This window comes from Scyliorhinus torazame, chromosome 8 (genome assembly GCF_047496885.1).
Source record: "Scyliorhinus torazame isolate Kashiwa2021f chromosome 8, sScyTor2.1, whole genome shotgun sequence".
NCBI lineage: Eukaryota > Metazoa > Chordata > Chondrichthyes > Carcharhiniformes > Scyliorhinidae > Scyliorhinus > Scyliorhinus torazame.
The window spans coordinates 77235001-77252880 of record NC_092714.1 but is presented as its reverse complement, the minus strand read 5'-3'; the positions used below and the strand labels follow the sequence as shown (position 1 = coordinate 77252880).

The 17880-nt window shown below is 47.7% G+C and overlaps 1 protein-coding gene across 12 annotated transcripts in view; it reads right to left on the bottom strand.

Annotated features, from left to right (window-relative positions):
* caska (calcium/calmodulin-dependent serine protein kinase a) overlaps window positions 1-17880 on the bottom strand; it is a 783320-nt gene that overhangs the window by 218760 nt on the left and 546680 nt on the right. The window lies entirely within an intron of this gene.

The following is a 17880-nucleotide window of genomic DNA, read 5'->3' as shown; positions in this document are numbered from 1 at the left end:
AATACAAGAGCAAGGAGGTCAGGCTGGAATGGAAGAACACTGGTTTGGCCACAACTGGAGCACTGCATGAAATTCTGGTTACCACATTACAGGAAGGATGAGATTGCATTGGAGGGCGCAGAGGAGATTTACCAGAATCTACCAGGGCTGGAGGGCCTGAGCTGTGAGGAGGGATTGGGCAGCACGGTAGCATAGTGGTTAGCACAATTGCTTCACAGTGCCAGGAACCCTCGTTTGATTCCCGGCTTGGGTCACTGTCTGTGCAGAGTCTGCACGTTCTCCCTGTGTCGGCATGGGTTTCTTCCGGGTGCTCCAGTTTCCTCCAACAATCCAAAGATGTGCAAGTTAGGTGCATTGGCCATGATAAATTGCCCATAGTGTCAAAAATTGCCCTTAGTTTTGGGTGGGGTTACTGGGTAATGGGGATAGGGTGGGGCGTGTGGGCTTGGTCGGGTGCTCTTTCCAAGAGCCAGTGCAGACTAGATGGGCCGAACGGCCTCCTTCTGCACCGTAAATTCTATGATTATATGAATAGACTGATGTGTTGGGTGCTCTGGATCCGTGGAACACATACAGGCCACCAACACTTAAAATAGTACACTAAATTGCCTCATATTGTCCAAAGGTTAGGTGGGGTTACTGGGTTATGGGGATAGGGTGGAGGTGTGGGCTTAAGTAGGGTGCTCTTTCAAGGGCCGGTGTAGACTCAATGGGCCGAATGGCCTCCTTCTGCACTATAATACTTGCTGACAACAGTCTTTTAAAACTGCCTTCCTTCGCTTTAATTTTCTCTATTGGTAATAGAGTTTTGAGAGATACCTCTCTACTACTACAATGTCCACCTTCATATGAACTTACTAGTGACCACATAATCATATTAAAAGCCAGCAACACTATCTATGGGAACCTAGATTTAAGGTGCTAAGTTCCGACATAACTGGATCATGCTATTGCACCAGCCATGGAAAAGTAACTTGAATAATCAGTGGAGTGGCAGATGTTGAATAATATATGGTGCAATGGGGCAGAGAGCTTCTCTGCAGGGAAGAATAATCAGCATGCATATAATAGGTCAGGCATTGTCAGTGGGTGGCACGGTTGCGCAGTGGTTAGTACTGTTGCTTCACAGCTCCAGGGACCCGGGTTCAATTCCCGGCTTGGGTGACTGTCTGTGTGAAGTCTGCACATTCTCCCCGTGTCTGCATGGGTTTCCTCCGGGTGCTCCGGTTTCCTTCCACATGTCCCGAAACATGTGCGTTAGGTGAATTGGACATTTTCTTCTTCAGTGTACCCAAACAGGCATCGGAGTGTGGTGACTAGGGAATTTTCATTGTAACTTCATTGCAGAGTTAATGTAAGCCTACTTGTTACACTAATAAAAATGATTATGATTATTATTATTAAAGCGATGTAGGTGGAAGACCTGGTATCAGGAATCTCAAACAGTCTCGAGTATAATTATAGACTGGACTCCAGGGGGAAAAAAAAAGTCTTGAATTACAGAAAACACATTGAACAAATCTGTTGTACTGCAGTATAAGCGAGATGCAAGGGGATTCTGTGATGTCCAGACAAATAAACCATGGCTGGATCTCACAGGACCTCCATTGTGCTTGACATCATTCAATTATTTTCTTTCAAGGCTACACACTTGTGTAACCTTCCATTATCCACTCCTATGAACCAGAGAAAGAGTCAACTCTAAAGCATGTTTTGTTCTCGAATGATTTTTAAATCTTATTTTACAAAGTTTAAAATAAAATCAAACCTCATACATTACTACTTGGCATGACGTAATAGATCTCTATTGGCATAAATATACTCCACTCCAGCCTGATTTAGGTGGGATTCCTCATAAGCCTGAAAAATAAGGTTTTTAAAAATCGAGTACAGAGTGGGTATTTCACCCACTGCATTTTAACTGTCAGGTTATTCTACTCACAGCACCTTCACCAATTAAGTGAATCATCAAAACTGGACATAAACTATATTATTCTGCAGGAGTAAAAACTATTTCAAAAAATGACAGGAATTACAATTCCACGGGGAGGGCTAGATAATTTAATGAAACTTTTAAGAATGTAACAAACTTAGCAGAGATCTGGATTCAAGCTTCAACTAATTGTTTCAATGGTACTGGCTATTTTACAATATATGACTTTATAAATCCGCAGGGACAAAGTTTAATGCTGCTCCGTGAACTACAAAACCAGTAGTATCTCTGCTGCTTTTAAATACAGAATAATTGAAAGGGATAGAAATTTACTCTTGCCCAAATTTCATTTTTCAGCATTGATTAATAAATCACTGCATTTTCAAATTAAGTTTTGGTTACAAGGAAAAGGCTTTGAAATTACATTGGATGATTATTAGTGGATGAACACTTGCTGCATTTGTATTAGTTATTATATTGTAGCAAGAATCCAACCAGTGCAATTTCAAGGCATTTTTCTTTCAACTTGAAATTCAGATCAAAAATAGATTCCTACATCAGACTCCTGTTCATTGACTACAGGACCGCCTTCAACACCCTTATCCCAGCCAAGCTCATATCAAAAATTCCAAAACCTAGGACTTGGCTCCTCCCTCTGCGATTGAATGCTCAGTTTCCTGACCCATAGACCACAATCAGTAAAGATAAACAATACCACCTCCTCTACGATAGTCCTCAATATCATGGCCCCGCAAGGTTGTGTACTTAGCTTCCTACCAAACTCCCTGTGCACACACGACTATGTGGCAAAACTTGGCTCCAACTCCATCTACAAGTTTGCTGATGACATGACTCTAGTGGGTTGGATCTCGAAGAACGATGAGTCTGAGTACAGGAGGGAGATAGAGACCTAGTGGTGTGGTGGAACAACAGCAATCTCTCCCTTAACGCCAGCAAAACAAAGGAGCTGGTCATGGACTTCAGGAAGCGAAGTATCGTACACACCCCTGTCTGCATCAATGGTGTCGAGGTGGAGATGGTTGACAGCTTCAAATTCCTAGATGTGCTCATCACCAACAATCCTGGTCCACCCAAGTCGACGCTACGACCAAGAAAGCACCACAGCACCTAGTTGCCAAGAGTTACGGATAGTGATGAAGATTGTCAGAGAATACAGCAGGATATAGATCGGCTATAAAATTGGGCGGAGAAATGGCAGATAGAATTTAACCTGGACAAATGCGAGGTGATGCATTTTGGTAGATCCAATTCAGGTGGGAGCTATAAAATAAATGACAGAACCATCAGGAGTGGAGATGCACAGAGAAATCTGGGCATGCAGGTCCACAGATCCTTAAACGTGGCAGCACAGGTGGAAATAATGGTAAAGAAAGCATATGGCACGCTTGCCTTCATAGGACAGGGTATAGAGTATAAAAGCTAGCAAATTACGTTACAGTTAAATAGAACATTGGTTAGGCCACATTTGGAATACTGTGTCCAATTCTGATCACCACACTACCAGGATGTGGAGGCTTTGGAGAGAGTACAGAAAAGGTTTAGCAGGATGTTACCTGGTATGGAAGGTATTTGCTATGAGGAGAGATTGAATAAACTGGGATTGTTCTTCCTGGAGAGATGGAGGCTGAGGGACGACCTGAGAAAAGTTGATAGAATTATGAGGGGTATAGATAGGGTGAACAATTGGAGGCTTTTTCCCAGGGTGGAAATGACAATTACAAGGGGACACAAGTTCAAGGTGAGAGGGGGGGATAGCTTCAGTGGAGATGTGTGGGGGAAATTTTTTTACACAGAGGGTGGTGGTGGCCTGGAATGCATTGCCAAGTGAGATACTTGAGGCAGATATGTTAGCGACTTTTAAGACTTATATGGATAGACAAGTGAACAGATGGGGTATAGAAGGATACAGGTGGTTTGCCTAGATAGGACACGTGATCGGCGCAGACTTGGAGGGCCGAAGGGCCTGTCCCTGTGCTGTATTGTTCTTTGTTCTATATTTCCTCAGAAAACTAAGGAAATTTGGCATGTCCACATTGACTCTCAGCAATGTTTACAGATGCACCATAGAAAGCATCCCATCTGGCTGCATCTCAGCCTAGTATGGCAACTGCTCACCCCAAGACGGTAAGAAACTACAGAGAGTCGTGAACACAGCCTAGTCATTCATGCAAACCTGCTTTCCATCCATCGACTCGGTCTACACCTCCCACTGCCTTGGGAAAGTGGACGACAGCACAGTGGTTAGCACTGCTGCTTCACAAAGTCAGACACGGCCAATCCATCTGCCAGAAGTTCCGATCTATAAAGATCACAACAGAATGATTCAAAAGCCGCATTAACCTGAGGAGGGGCGGAAACAAAGTTACCGCTTGAATTGCGTATCTGTTTAATGTCCCAGGAGACTACCTTCCGTATATGCTGTTGGGCCACAAAATGACTGGCCTTCTCTCCATATTCATAAAACATGTTCCTTGTGTTTCGCACCTAGAATAATAATCTATAATAATCTTTATTGTCACAAGTAGGCTTACATTAATACTGCAGTGAAGTTATTGTGAAAAGCCCCTCGTCGCCTGTTCGGGTACACTGAGGGAGAATTCAGAATGTCCAATTCACCAACAGCACGTCTTTCGGGACTTGTGGGAGGTAACTGGAGAAACCAGAGGAAACCCACGCAGGCACGGGGCGAACGTGCAGACTCCGCACAGTGACTCAAGCCGGGAATCGAACCTGGGACCCTGGAGCTGTGAAGCTACAGTGCGAACCACTGTGCTACCGTGCCACCCACCGTCCTGCCAGTCGACAATAATTTGAACTGCATCTGCAGTGTCTTCCTACTTGCCAACAACTCTGGGGTTGAGTCAAGTGAGTACTGGTGGTCCATCTTAAGAATGGAGTCCACCAGCTTCTGCTGCTCCACCCTCATTGTCCTCACTAAATGCACTTTTTGGAGATAAATTCCCTCTAAGGACCACCTTAAGGGCCCCCCAAAACGTGGAAGGTGCGATTGATTCGAAATTTGATATAGTCCTCTATGGCAGTCGACATGTGCTCACAAATTTCCTATCCACTAACACTGTCGAACCTCCATGGCGGATGTTGGGTGGGGCACATACCAGGGCCAAATCCACAAAGTGCAGGGCATGGTCCGAAAAAGCAATCAGAGTACTCAGCCACCACCACTAAAGGGAGGAGAGACCTATCTACCTCAAAATAAATTAATACACAAGCATACCTGATGAACATGCAAAAAAAACCAAAAAGTCTTTATCGTCTGGGTGCAAGAAGTGCTAAACATGTAGTCTTTTCCTTTGAAAGTTACTCTAAACTGAGCAGAGTAGACCACTGAACTTGACTCCACTTTTATACAGGGTGGCCTTGGCACTATTAAAAGCAGCCCTCTTCTTCGTCAGCTCTGGACCCATGTCTTGATAGAACCTGATGGCGTGGCCTTCCCATTTAAATTCACGGTGTTCCTTTGCCGACCGCAGAACCCTCTCTTTTTCCTTGAAGCTGTGAAACTTCACTATCACTGCACGTGGTTGATCCTCAGGACGAGCCCTCGGCCGGAGTGTACGGTGGGCTCGGTCTAGCTCAGGCGGGGATGTGAATCCACTCTCACCCACCATCTTACCAAACACATCTGTGAAGTAATCCGTGGGCAATGGGCCTCCCATCCCCTCCGGTAGCCCCACAATTTGAATATTTTGCCTCCTGGACCAATTCTCTAGATAATTCACGTTGGCCTTCAATAACTTGCTCGCTTCGGCCACTGAAGACAGCTTCTATTCCAGTGGGCAATCCGATCACTGTGGCTCGAAATGTCCACTTCCATATCTTTTATTGGGGCTCCATGGGCTTCCACGGTTTCTTTGGTTTCCCCCAAAGCCTCTCAAATTGGGGCCAAGGCCTCTTCCATTCATTTCCGAAGGTCCTCCAACACAAGTCCACAGATTTAATAGAATTTACAGTGCAGGAGGCCATTCGGCCCATCGAGTCTGCACCGGCTCTTGGAAAGAGCACCCTACCCACGGTCCACACCTCCGCCCTATCCCCATAACCCAGTAACCTCACCCAACACTAAGGGAAATTTTGGACACTAAGGGCAATTTATCGTGACCAATCCACCTAACCTGCACATCTTTGGACTGTGGGAGGAAACCGGAGCACCCGGAGGAAACCCACTCACACACGGGGAGGATGTGCAGACTCCGCACAGACAGTGACCCAAGCCGGAATCGAACCTGGGACCCTGGAGCTGTGAAGCAATTGTGCTATCCACAATGCTACCGTGCTTTTCAAACACCTTCGCCAAGGCACTAGAAAGCACAAAGGAAAAGACTACATGTTTAGCACAGCTTTAAGTGCTATAAAGCACTTCGTCCGTCACTGGAGTGGCTGGGGCACCAGAGACTGACTCCGCCATTTTAAATGCAGATGAACTCAGAGGCCCGTTGATGAACGTCTGCCTTCCACCAAATTTCCCTTGACTTTTTGGGGCATTTCAGTTAAACAGAATCCTAAACATTAACTGTGTGGGCTTTCAAAAGAAAAAAACAGCATGATACTGAAAAAAAGGGGCAAAAAGGAGCCACCTTGTGCACGTCTTCCCCCTACATTTCTCGACCGAAGACCAGATTCTTTATTAATCAGGGCGAAAATCTACCGGGGAGAAATTGGTTGCAGTTTGTTTTGGGATGTATAACCAAAGGAGGGCATATAGGTTGGGACAATAATCCCAGGTACTGAGTGTAAGGGGAATGGAACAACAGGAATGCTGTTAAACACAAAAGGGCAACACGGTGGCACAGTTGTTAGCACTGCTGCCTCACAGCGCCAGGGACCCGCGTTCAATTGAAGCCTTGGGTGACTGTCTGTGTGAAGTTTATATGTTCTCCCCGTGTCTGTGTGGGTCTCCTCTGGGTGCTCCGATTTCCTCCCATAGTCCAAAGATGTAAGGTTAGGTGGATAAGCTATGATAAATTGCACCGCAGTGTCCAAAAGGTTAGGGGTGTTGCGGGGATATGTGTTTAGATAGGGTGCTCTTTCAGAGGGTCGGTGCATATGTGATGGGCTGAATGGCTTCCTTCTGCACTGAATCTAGGTTTAACTAAGTTAAGTAAGTGGGTAAAAAGTTGGCACATGGAGTATGATATAGGACAATATGAAGTTGTTCAATTTGGAAGAGAGAAAATCTTCAGAAAGTTTCAACATAAAGGGACTTGGGGGATACTTGTGCACGAAACACAGAACGCTAGCACACTGGTGCAGCATGTAATCAGAATGTTGGCCCTGATTTCAAGGAGTTGGCGCATAAGAGTAGGGAAGACTTCCTGCAACTGTACAAGGTACTGGGGAGAGTTTTGGTCCCCTTATTGAACAAAATATATTATTTCATTGTAGGTGGTTCAGAAAAGGTTCACGCGGATGATTACCAGTATGGAGGGATTGTCTTATGATCATAGGTTAACAGGTTTGGACTGTACTCATTGGAATTCAGAAGAATGAGAGATGATCTCATTGAAACATACAGGATTCTTCAGGGGTTTGACAGGGTAAATGCTGAGAGGATGTTTGCCCCAATGGGAGAGTCGAGGACCGGAGGACATATTCTCAGAATAAATGGGTGCCAATTTGAGACTGAGATGAGGAGGAATTTCTCCTCTCAAGAGGGCTATAAGTCTTTGGAATTCCTTGCCGCAGAGAGCTGTAGGGTCAGACCTTGGTCTAGATTCTCCGCAGCCCAGCACCGAAATCGCGTTCAGCACGAGGGCGGTGAATCGGGACTGGCGCCGCTGAAGCGATTCTCTGGTCCCCAGGGAATCGCTCGGGAATTGCTCGCCGTGAAATACACGGCGTGGCTAGGGGGCCATTAACAGAAGCGCTGCCGCCACTCCACCCCCGCCCAATTCTCCGTGCAAAACTGGCCAAGTTCCCGCCGGCGTGGTTTTAACCACAAATCGGCCGTCGGGAACCTCGGGTGGCAGCTGCGGACTCAGTTCATGACCGTCCTGGTGGGGGACCACTAGGGGGGCCTCATGGACGGCCAGGGGAGCGACCGCGGCACGGATCCGCAAGCACGCGCGATTTCCGGGGGGGGGGGGGGGGGGGGGGGGGGGGGGGCACGGGGAGGGAGGGAGAGGGGGGGGGGCGGAGAGCTATATTTTGGATGACGGTCCGAGTCCGCCATAGCTGCTGCACACCACCGCCGTGCGCAGACTCCCGACCGGAAGTGTGGGGCCCCCTATCTGCAGCGTTTGTACGCTGGCGTGGGGACATAGCCCCATTTTTGGAGAATTCAGTCCCCTGTGCCTATTTTTGTGGATGAGATAGATAGAATCTGATCAGTCAGGGAATCAAGGGTTATGGGAAAAGTGGAGGAAAGTGGATGTGGGCAATGCCACATCAGCCATGATCCTATTGAATAGAATCAGGCTTAAGGGGCCGAACGGCATACTCTGTTCCTGTTTCCTATGGTCTTACTTTGCTGTACTTTACCTTTACAGCCAGAATCCAGTAGAGTTATTGTTAAGTATGTGAGGAAATCTAATGATTTCATATAGTAGTAATTCACCGAAAGCTACTGCAGCTGTCATGATAAATATTATCAAGGCATCATCAAGGGCATAATTCTGCACCCATTCCCATACAACACTAAAATGTTGATCTTTCACATTTGTTTAGTTTTTCCAATCATAGTATTGTGTTTTTAAACAGCATATTGATTTATTTTACAATGCTATGTCTTGTTAACCTTCAGCCTTTGCCTGTTAAGCAAACCTGTTAAACCAATTTGAAGCAACACTGGGCTGTTGTGCAAGGGCTGACTCTGTAACAAAGGTCAGTTTATTTCAGTAAACCTAACTAGAAGTAATACCATTGAACGTTGTTTCCTATATTGTATAATTTGATAAAAATGTTGGAAAACATTAAGATATACACCATTTGTTTTAATTGGAAATTCAGAAAAGCAGAACATGGTTTTAATAGCATTCCATATAAGTCAAAGAGAAATAATTTGCAGTGGTAGGTGGAAAAAGCTTGGGAGTGAGACTAGGTGAACTGTTTGTACAGAGACCTGGCAAGGATACAATCGATCGAATGGCCTCTTTCTGTGCTGTTAGCATTTCATGATTATAGATTGGCAGACACATTTAACATCCATTAACTGGTCCGTTTTCATGCTTCCTGCATTTTTAACCAGTTTAGTAAACTCCTATGCTCATCCCAGAGTTTCCTGCTTTCCTTCTCCCTGTGGGATTCTTCTATTTGTTTTTTCGACATTCCCATTTGAATTGGCCTATTCTCCCATTTTGGAAAATGCTTATTTAGCTCGCATTTATTTTTCTTGGATGTAAGCTTATCTTGGGATGCAACACATCTGTTTAGAAACTTTACATTTTTCTTCACACTAATAGCTTTTTGAAATTTGAATTTACGTTAACTTCTCATTCCGTTGAAGCTTATTTTTAAGTCAATTATTTGTGTCCCCATCCGTACTGATTGCTCCATAATCTTTAATTTATCATCTTCTGGTCACTGGTCTCTAGAGGTTTCACTTTTTGCATTTCAGATGCTATCCTGATTACTTGTCAGGATCCGACTCAGATGCAAAGGATGAATGGAAACAGGAAATATATTTCTGCTCTCCCTTCTTTTCTTTCATGTATCAAACTAAGTCACACCCAAAATAATTCTAAATGTTTCAGTTGTTGCCAACTCTCATTTATTTTGGCTTTAATAATAATAATAATAATCTTCATTATTGTCACAAGTAGACTTACATTAACACTGCAATGAAGTTACTGTGAAAATCCCCTAGTCGCCACATTCCGGCACCTGTTCGGGTACACAGAGGGAGAATTCAGAATGTCCAAATTACCGAACAGCACGTCTTTCGGGACTTTGAGGGAGGAAACCGGAGCACCCAGAGGAAATCTACACAGACACGGGGAGAATGTGCAGATCCGCACAGACAGTGACCAAGCCGGACCCTGGCCCTGTGAAGCAACAGTTCCAAGAGCTGCGCTACCGTGCCACTTCACCCCTCGCCCGTCCTTTTATCCTTCCCCTCCCATCACTCACCACATCTCTAATTTGTTTCTACTCCCTCAAACCCACTGCACCATTTCTTAATATTGAATCACAGACACTCTGACCTGCTATAAAAGCAAAACAATTACATGAATTTAGATTTTACATAAACTGCTGTACCATACAGGATTAAATCTCTTAGATACCTCATTAGTGTCTGAATCCTTTCAAGCTGAACTCAGCTCTAGAGTAAAGAGCGGGAACTAATAAAAAACATTACTGGCAGCAACTGTTAATAATGGGTTACACACAGCGTCTTGGTACAAAGGAGGGTACTCCATCACTGAGTTACTTTTCTTTTAAAATAATATTCCCATTTTCTCCTTTTACACCATCTTTCCTGAAGGCAATGGCTCATTATGACTTATGTTCTAGAGATAGCATTGGCTTCCGTAAACCTTGTTCCTTTACGCCAGCAAGTCCTGATCCCACCAAGGAATTTTGTGGGAAACCATGAAAGTATTCCAGATTTTCAACTAATTGCTCTAATTCAAACTTAAAAGAAACTAATTTTATTACCTATCTTAGGCTTTAAATATACAAACCAGCAATCTCCTTTTGATTTGAGCCATTGCACCAAAAGCCAACTATGAATCCTGACTAGGTCCGATGCCTAATTTTAAAGTACTGAAGATTTCCGTCCTTCCAGAAAACTTCCCACAGAAGCAAGGAAGAAATGACAGTGGTTTTTCTCATCCAAATTGTATCATTTAAATTCACTAGGAAATAGCCTCAAAGCATGATTAAGAGCCACTGCAAGGGTGTCTCAAAACCCCGAAGGATAACTTCAATGGTTCTTAGTGATGTATTTTTTTGGAATATCAGGAACAATGTACAATCCTGCGAGAAACCAGACCAGTCATTCATAGAATTTTACAGTGCAGAAGGAGGCCATTCGGCCCATCGAGTCTGTACCAGCTCTTGGAAAGAGCACCCAACCCAAGTCCACACCGCCACCCTATCTCCATAACCCATTAACCCCACCCAGCACTAAGGGCAATTTTGGACACTAAGGGCAATTTGGCTTGGCCAATCCACCTAACCTGCACATCTCTGGACTGTGGGAGGAAACCGGAGCACCCGGAGGAAACCCACGCACACACGGGGAGAACGTGCAGACTCCGCACAGACAGTGACCCAGCGGAGAATCGAACCTGGGACCCTGGAGCTGTGAAGCAATTGTGCTAACCACCATGCTACCCACAAATTGTGCATTGGCATTGTGTTAACAATTAATAAAGAATATTTATTCAAGTAAAAAAAAAACAAAAGGCTAGTATACACTAAACACACCGTTTTTTCTGAAGTTAGCTTTTGTTCTCAAAATATACCAACGTTCGACTTCCTGTGCCGTTTGTGAGCGGAGCAGCCGCGTTCAGGAGAAGCTCCCGCCGGTCCGCAATATCGCGGTCTTTTTCGGGGGTTCCCCGCTGATTTTTTGGAAGAATTAAACCTCTCCGGGGTCGGCCCTGCCTCCCTTGCCCTGTGAAAGCGTAAAAGCTCCGTTTCATGGAGCCGGAGGGTTGGAAGGGTGGGAGAGGGGAGACTGGTCCTGGTGGATTCGGCGGAGCGGCTGCACGTGGAGGAGGAGCGGGGATCGCAACTTTGTTCACTAAGGAACACCCTGAAAGCCGAAGGGCTCAAAGAGCACGGAGAGGAATTTTTTTCTTCTTCTTCTCTCTCCTGAAAACATGAAAGGAGCAGTGGGGGCGGAGCCAAATGGAGGCCGAGGCTGCAGGCCCGAAGCCAGGGCGCGATGTAGGTGAGATGTCCCACATCGGATGGTTCCCGCCTAGAATGTGGTAAGAAGACTGAAGCCCGGTCCCAGGGAAGTTCTGGAGGTGTACAAAAAAGAAGAGAAAGAAGTTTTAAAGAAATTTGAGTTTGAAGAAGGGAGGACGGGTGAGAATAAGGAAAAATAATAAGCCATTAAAGGATGCGAAAAGCAGCGTCAAGGAAGGGAGGAAACGCGGGCTCGCCGTTGAATGAGAAGACGAGCAAAGGTGCTGACAAGATGGTGGAGGCCGGACCGCATAGTGGGGCCGCACTATTTACGGTGGAGAAGATGACTGAGGTGGTGGCGGTGGAGCTGGAAAAGCAGTTTGTGAGGCACATGGAGACTTTGAGGAAGGAGATGGCGGTCGCATTGAAGTCATTGGTGGAGGAGGCAATCACTCCGGTGAGAGTAGCTGTGGCAAAGACATCGGCCGAGGTGAGAGAGCTGGGGAGAAGATGAAGGAAGTGGAGGAGGCCGTGTCGCAGCACAGCGACCAGCTCACCTCGATGGGGCACGAGCTGTGGAGGGTGGTGGAGGTCAACAGAGGATTCCGAGCAAAGCTCAACGACTTGGAGAACCGCTCGAGGCGGCACAATCTGAGAATTGTGGGCTTGCCCGAAGGGACAGAGGGTCCAAGGCTAACAGAGTTCGTTGCTAAAAAGCTGGCGGAGTTGATGGGGGAGGGCGAGAACCCCTCCCGGTACGAGCTCATCGGTCGTTAAGGCCGAAGCCCAAAGTGAATGAGCCGCCAAGAGCAGTAATCATCTGCTTCCCCAAGTACTGCATGAAGGAGAAGGTGTTAAGCTGGGCGAAGCAGAAGTGCGAGGTGCAGTGGGATGGTGCTGGAGTTCGGATCTACCAGGACTTGACGGTGGAATTGGCAAAAAGACGAGTGGCGTTCGGGCGAGTGAAGGCGGCACTGTACAAAAAGGGGGTGAGATTTGTCATGGTATACCCAGCGAAGCTGAGGGTGACGTATGATGCCAAAGACTTTTATTTCGAGACAGCGGAGGCGGCTGAGGCGTTCGTGAGTGCAGAAGGCTTGGGACAGACGTGAGGAGCAGAGCTGGAAGAGAGACCGTGGACTGTGATTGGGGAGCTGGAAAATGTATAAATGCTCTAACGTTCCTTTTACTGACGTGTATTGTAATTTACTTCTCTTCACATTGTTACAGAGTTCAAGTTATTGGTTGGGTTGATTGGCATTCTGTGTTGCCACGGTTATATCCTATTTTAGTGAATTGTATTGGTTGGATTGTTGTTTCTGTTTTTTCTTTCTCTGGGGCTGGGTGGGAGGGGACGGTATATCTTGACCGGGGGGGGGGGGGGGGGGGGGGGGGGGGGGGGGTTGCCACCCGCGCTAGCTAACTAAAGTCGGCTCGTGAACGGAGGTGAGGTGAGAGGAGGGCTGCGGACATTGGAGCCTGGTTAGCAGGTTTTGGTGGGCCTACGAGGCGAGCGAGGGGGGGTGGGGGGGGGGGGACTGATGCTGGGAGATGTTTTTTCGAGTGGAAATGTAGGGGGGGGGATTTGGGAGGGGGGGGAAGGGGTTCGATGTTAATAATGGATAGGGGCATGTCAGACTCATGTGGCAGGGCCCGGTGGTATGATGATGGTGGATAAGAGGGATGGGGGAGGGGGGGGGGGGGTGAGAGACCCCCAGTTAGGATAGTCACGTGGAACGTGAGGGGGTTAGGAGGTCCGGCCAAGAGGTCAAGGGTGCTTGCGCATCTTAAAAGTTTGAAAGCCGATGTAGCAATGCTGCAGGAGACTCACTTGAAGGTGAAGGACCAGGTGAGACTTAAAAAGGGCTGGGTTAGTCAGGTGTTTCACTCTGGACTTGACGGAAGGGTTTGAGGAGTAGTGATAATGGTCAGCAAAAGAGTACGCTTCCAGATGGAGAAGGTGGTGGCAGATCAGGGGGGTAGATATGTGATTGTGACAGGGGCGCTGTGGGGAGGTTAGTGGCGCTGTTAAGTGTATACGGCCTCAATTCGGACGATGTGGGATTCGCAAAGAAGGTGTTTGGGGCCATCCCTGACTTGGACACACACAAACTGATAGTGGGGGGGGAGACTGGAACTTGGTGCAGGAGCCAAGGTTGGACAGGTCACGGCTGCGCTCGCTGGTCCCATCAGGGGGGGTGAAGGCGTTGGCTTGGCTATGGTGGAAATGGGAGGGGTGGACACTTGGAGGTTTCTGCACCCGAGAGAGCGGGAGTACTCGTTTTTCCCAGCAGTCCATAAGGTATACTCGCGGATTGACATTTTCGTGGTGGGGCAGGCTTTGCTGGCTGGGGTTAAGGGGTCGGAATACTCGGCAATTGCAGTGTCAGATCATGCTCCGCATTGGGTAGACATGGTGTTGGAGAAGGGGGTAGCGCAGAGGCCGGGGTGGAAATTAGATGTGGGACTTTTGGGGGACCAAGTGTTCTGTGACAAAATTGAAAAGGTAATTAAGGAATATGTAGGTTTCAACGTACGGGCGAGGTGTCGAAGGCGGTCGTCTGGGAGGCTCTAAAGGCGGGTGGTGAGGGGGGAGGTGATTTTGTTTAAGGCCAGGGTGGACGAAGAGGAGAGGTTGGAGCGGCAGAGGGTAATAGATGAGATGTTGGAGGTAGATAGGAGTCATGCAGAGGATGGGGACCCAGCAAAGCTGGAAAAGAGGAAGGAACTACAGGCGAGCTTTGACCGACTATCTATCAGGAAGGCGGTGTGCCAACTGAGACGAGCAAGGAGTACAGTTTACAAACATGGAGATATGTTAGCAGGTCATCTCCGGAGGGAAGCAGCGGCAAGGGAAATTGTGCAGGTGAGAGATAGGGCAGGGAAGTTGGTGGTGGCTCCGGATCTGATTAACAAGGTTTTTGAGGAATTTTATGAGAGGTTGTACAGGTCAGAGCTACCTGGGGGAGGGCGTGAGATGCAGGAATTTCTAGATGGGTTGGAGTACCCGAGGTTAGGGGAGGGGGACAGGGCTACATTAGAAGGAGCGATAGTGGAGCAGGAGATAAAGGATGCGATTGGGAGCATGCAGTCGGGGAAGGTGGCATGGCCGGATGGGTTTCCGGTGGAATATTATAAAAAATTGAAGGATAAGCTGGCACCCCTGATGGTGGGGATGATTGAAGAGGTGATAGGGAAGAGGGTGTTGCCACAAACCTTGGGGCAGGCATCAATTTCCCTGTTTCTAAAAAAAGATAAGGATCCGATGGAGTGTGGGTCGTATAGGCCCATATCACTTCTGAATGTGGATGTAAAAGTATTGGCGAAGGTAATGGCGGGTAGTCTGGAGTAGTGCCTCCCGAAGGTGAAAGGTGAAGATCAGACAGGGTTTGTGAAAGGGTAGCAGCTCTTTTCAAACATTAGAAGGGTATTGAACGCCGTTATGGCACCGGCAGAGGAGAAGGAAACAGAGGTGGTTGTGGCATTGGACGCTGAGAAGGCGTTTGACCGGGTAGAATGGGGGTACTTGATGGCAGTTCTGGAGCGGTTTGGGATTGAGCCAAGATTTGTGAACTGGGTAAAGCTACTATATAAGGAGCCGAGGGCGAGTGGCCGCACAAACAACATCAGCTCGAGATACTTTCCTCTCCACCGTGTCCTATGTCCCCCCCTGCTGTTTGCATTCGCGATTGAGCTGTTGGCCACCGCATTAAGAGGTTCAGGGGTATGGAAAGGAATATGCGGGGGGGGGGGAGATAGAGCATAGGGTGTCCTTATATGCCGATGACTTGCTGTTATACGTGTCGGAACCAAGTGTGTCGATCTGGCAAGGTAGGATGGTCTCCCTCTGTCACTGGCGGGTTGGGTACAGGCAGTTAAAATGAACGTGTCGCCGCGATTTCTGTTTATTTTCCAATGCCTGCCGATTTTCCTGCCAAAGGCTTTTTTCAGAGAGATTGAGGGAAGGATTACGTCATTCATATGGGAGGGAAGGTGGTCCGAGTTAGAAAGGTGCTACTACAGAGGGGAAGGCAGGCAGGGGGTTTGGGTCTTCCGAACCTGATGTATTACTACTGGGTGGCGAATGTGGAGACGGTGCAGAGCTGGGTCAGAGGGGTTGATTCCCAGTGGGTCAGAATGGAGGAGAGTTTGTGCAGGGGGTCGGGATTGAAAGCACTAGCAATAGCGCCGCTCCCGATAGCCCCAGGGAAGTATTCAGGGAGTCCAGTAATAATAGCTTCATTGAGAATTTGGAGGCAGTTTCGCCAACATTTTGGGGGGGGGGGGGGAGGCAATTACGTTCATATGTTTTGGTCCTGTCCAAAGCTAGAGGATTACTGGAAGGAGGTTTTTAGGGTAATTTCTAAAGTGGTGCACGTGAAACTGGACCCGAGCCCCAGGAGGCCATATTCGGAGTGTCAGACCAGCCAGGGTTGGAAACGGGTGCGGAGGCAGATGTTGTAGCCTTCACCTCATTGATCGCCCGAAGGCGGATCCTGTTGGGTTGGAGAGCAACCTCTCCACCCTGTGCCCTGGCGTGGCGGGGGGACCTGTTGGAATTCTTGACTCTTGAGAAGGTTAAGTTTGAACTGAGGGGAAGGATGGAGGGGTTCTACAATTCATGGGCATTATTCATTATGCACTCTCAAGAACTGGATAACATCGAACATTAGTTGGGGGGGGGTGGGAGGGAGGGTTGGGGGGAGGAGGGGGGTGTGTGTTAATGATGGCTATGGGTGATTCCTGATTCCTTTTTGTCATTTGTTTATGTGAACATGCGGGCTAATGTTTGGGGTTTGGAGGGAGGATGGGATCGTTGTTATTGATATGGGGATTGACATATTTGTTACTGATTATTGTTTATTGTTGGTGGGTGTAAATTTGGGTGAAAATGTGAAAAAGGAGAATAAAGAAATATCATTTTAAAAAACCCAACGTTCCCTGAAGTCCCTGAGATACCCCTTTTCACAAGTAAAATCCAATTTTCGTAGCTCTATAGGTCAAATCCAATTAATAGTTACCATACAATGCCATTAGGTGACCAAGTCTTGGAAAACATCTCTTTCTGATTCAATGAAGACACGGAACTGCATATTTTAGAGGAGAATATCTGCAATGGCTCTAAATGTTGGATGGAACAGGCATTTACTGGCTCGGATTCCAGATGGAACTGGCCTGATTGTTAGATGGAGAACTAGCCTGATTCCCCAATGAGGGTGCTAGCAGTTATACTGTTTTGTCTCAATTGCATATGGTTTGCGTTCCTGTTGGGGGTGCTATTCAGAAGCACGTCAGGACATGCAAATAGACCAGCACTCTGTCAGCGTGAATTCAGAGCAATTCCCAGCCCAGCAGGTGTTCTAACCGTTGAGGCCGGAGTTAGCGCTAAGAACCTGGCAGCTGGAGCTGTTTTTAAGCGCTCCACTTACCACAAAATCTTTGCCGTCACGAAGATAGCTCACAGATGTGCCCCGCTGAGGTCGGGAGTCCGAGATGACCCCGCAGCTCCATGTCAGTGAGGACTGGAGGGACACCCTCTTCCCCAGGGTGAACCGCAGACTCAGGTCCGCGTTCCTGAACAGCATCTGGGAGGTGGTGGCAGAGGCAGTCAGTGCTTCCAGCCTAACCAGGAGACAGCTTGTGATCCGGAGGGTTGGGGGTCACTAGTGGAGCCTCTGTCGTGAGAAGAGCAGAGAACTCAAAGCCCACGGTGTCGATGCTCTCTGGGTGGGGTGAGCTCTGCAGCGGGCCAGCACTTTTGAGGAGTGCCAACACCTGGTAGGCCCCTGATTGAGCTTGGCCACATTCAACCCTTGATGATACAGCTGGGGTATTAAGGTGTACAGAGGGACGGCCAGGTGTGCTTCCAGATGACCAGAGGCCTTCTAAGCATTTAAAGTACACAGACAGCACTCAGCAGTGTGAGCAGATTAGAGCGGATTAAGTTCGTCCTAAGGGGGTCGGCTCAAGGGTTTACAAGGCGGTGGCAACCGTTCGTCGAATATCTTGCGGAAAGATAGATAGGGGAGAACAAAGAAGGCAGCAGCAGCAGCCCAGAACTTGGGGGGTGGGGGGTGGGGGGGGGGGGGGGGGGTGGCCTGAGACAAGGC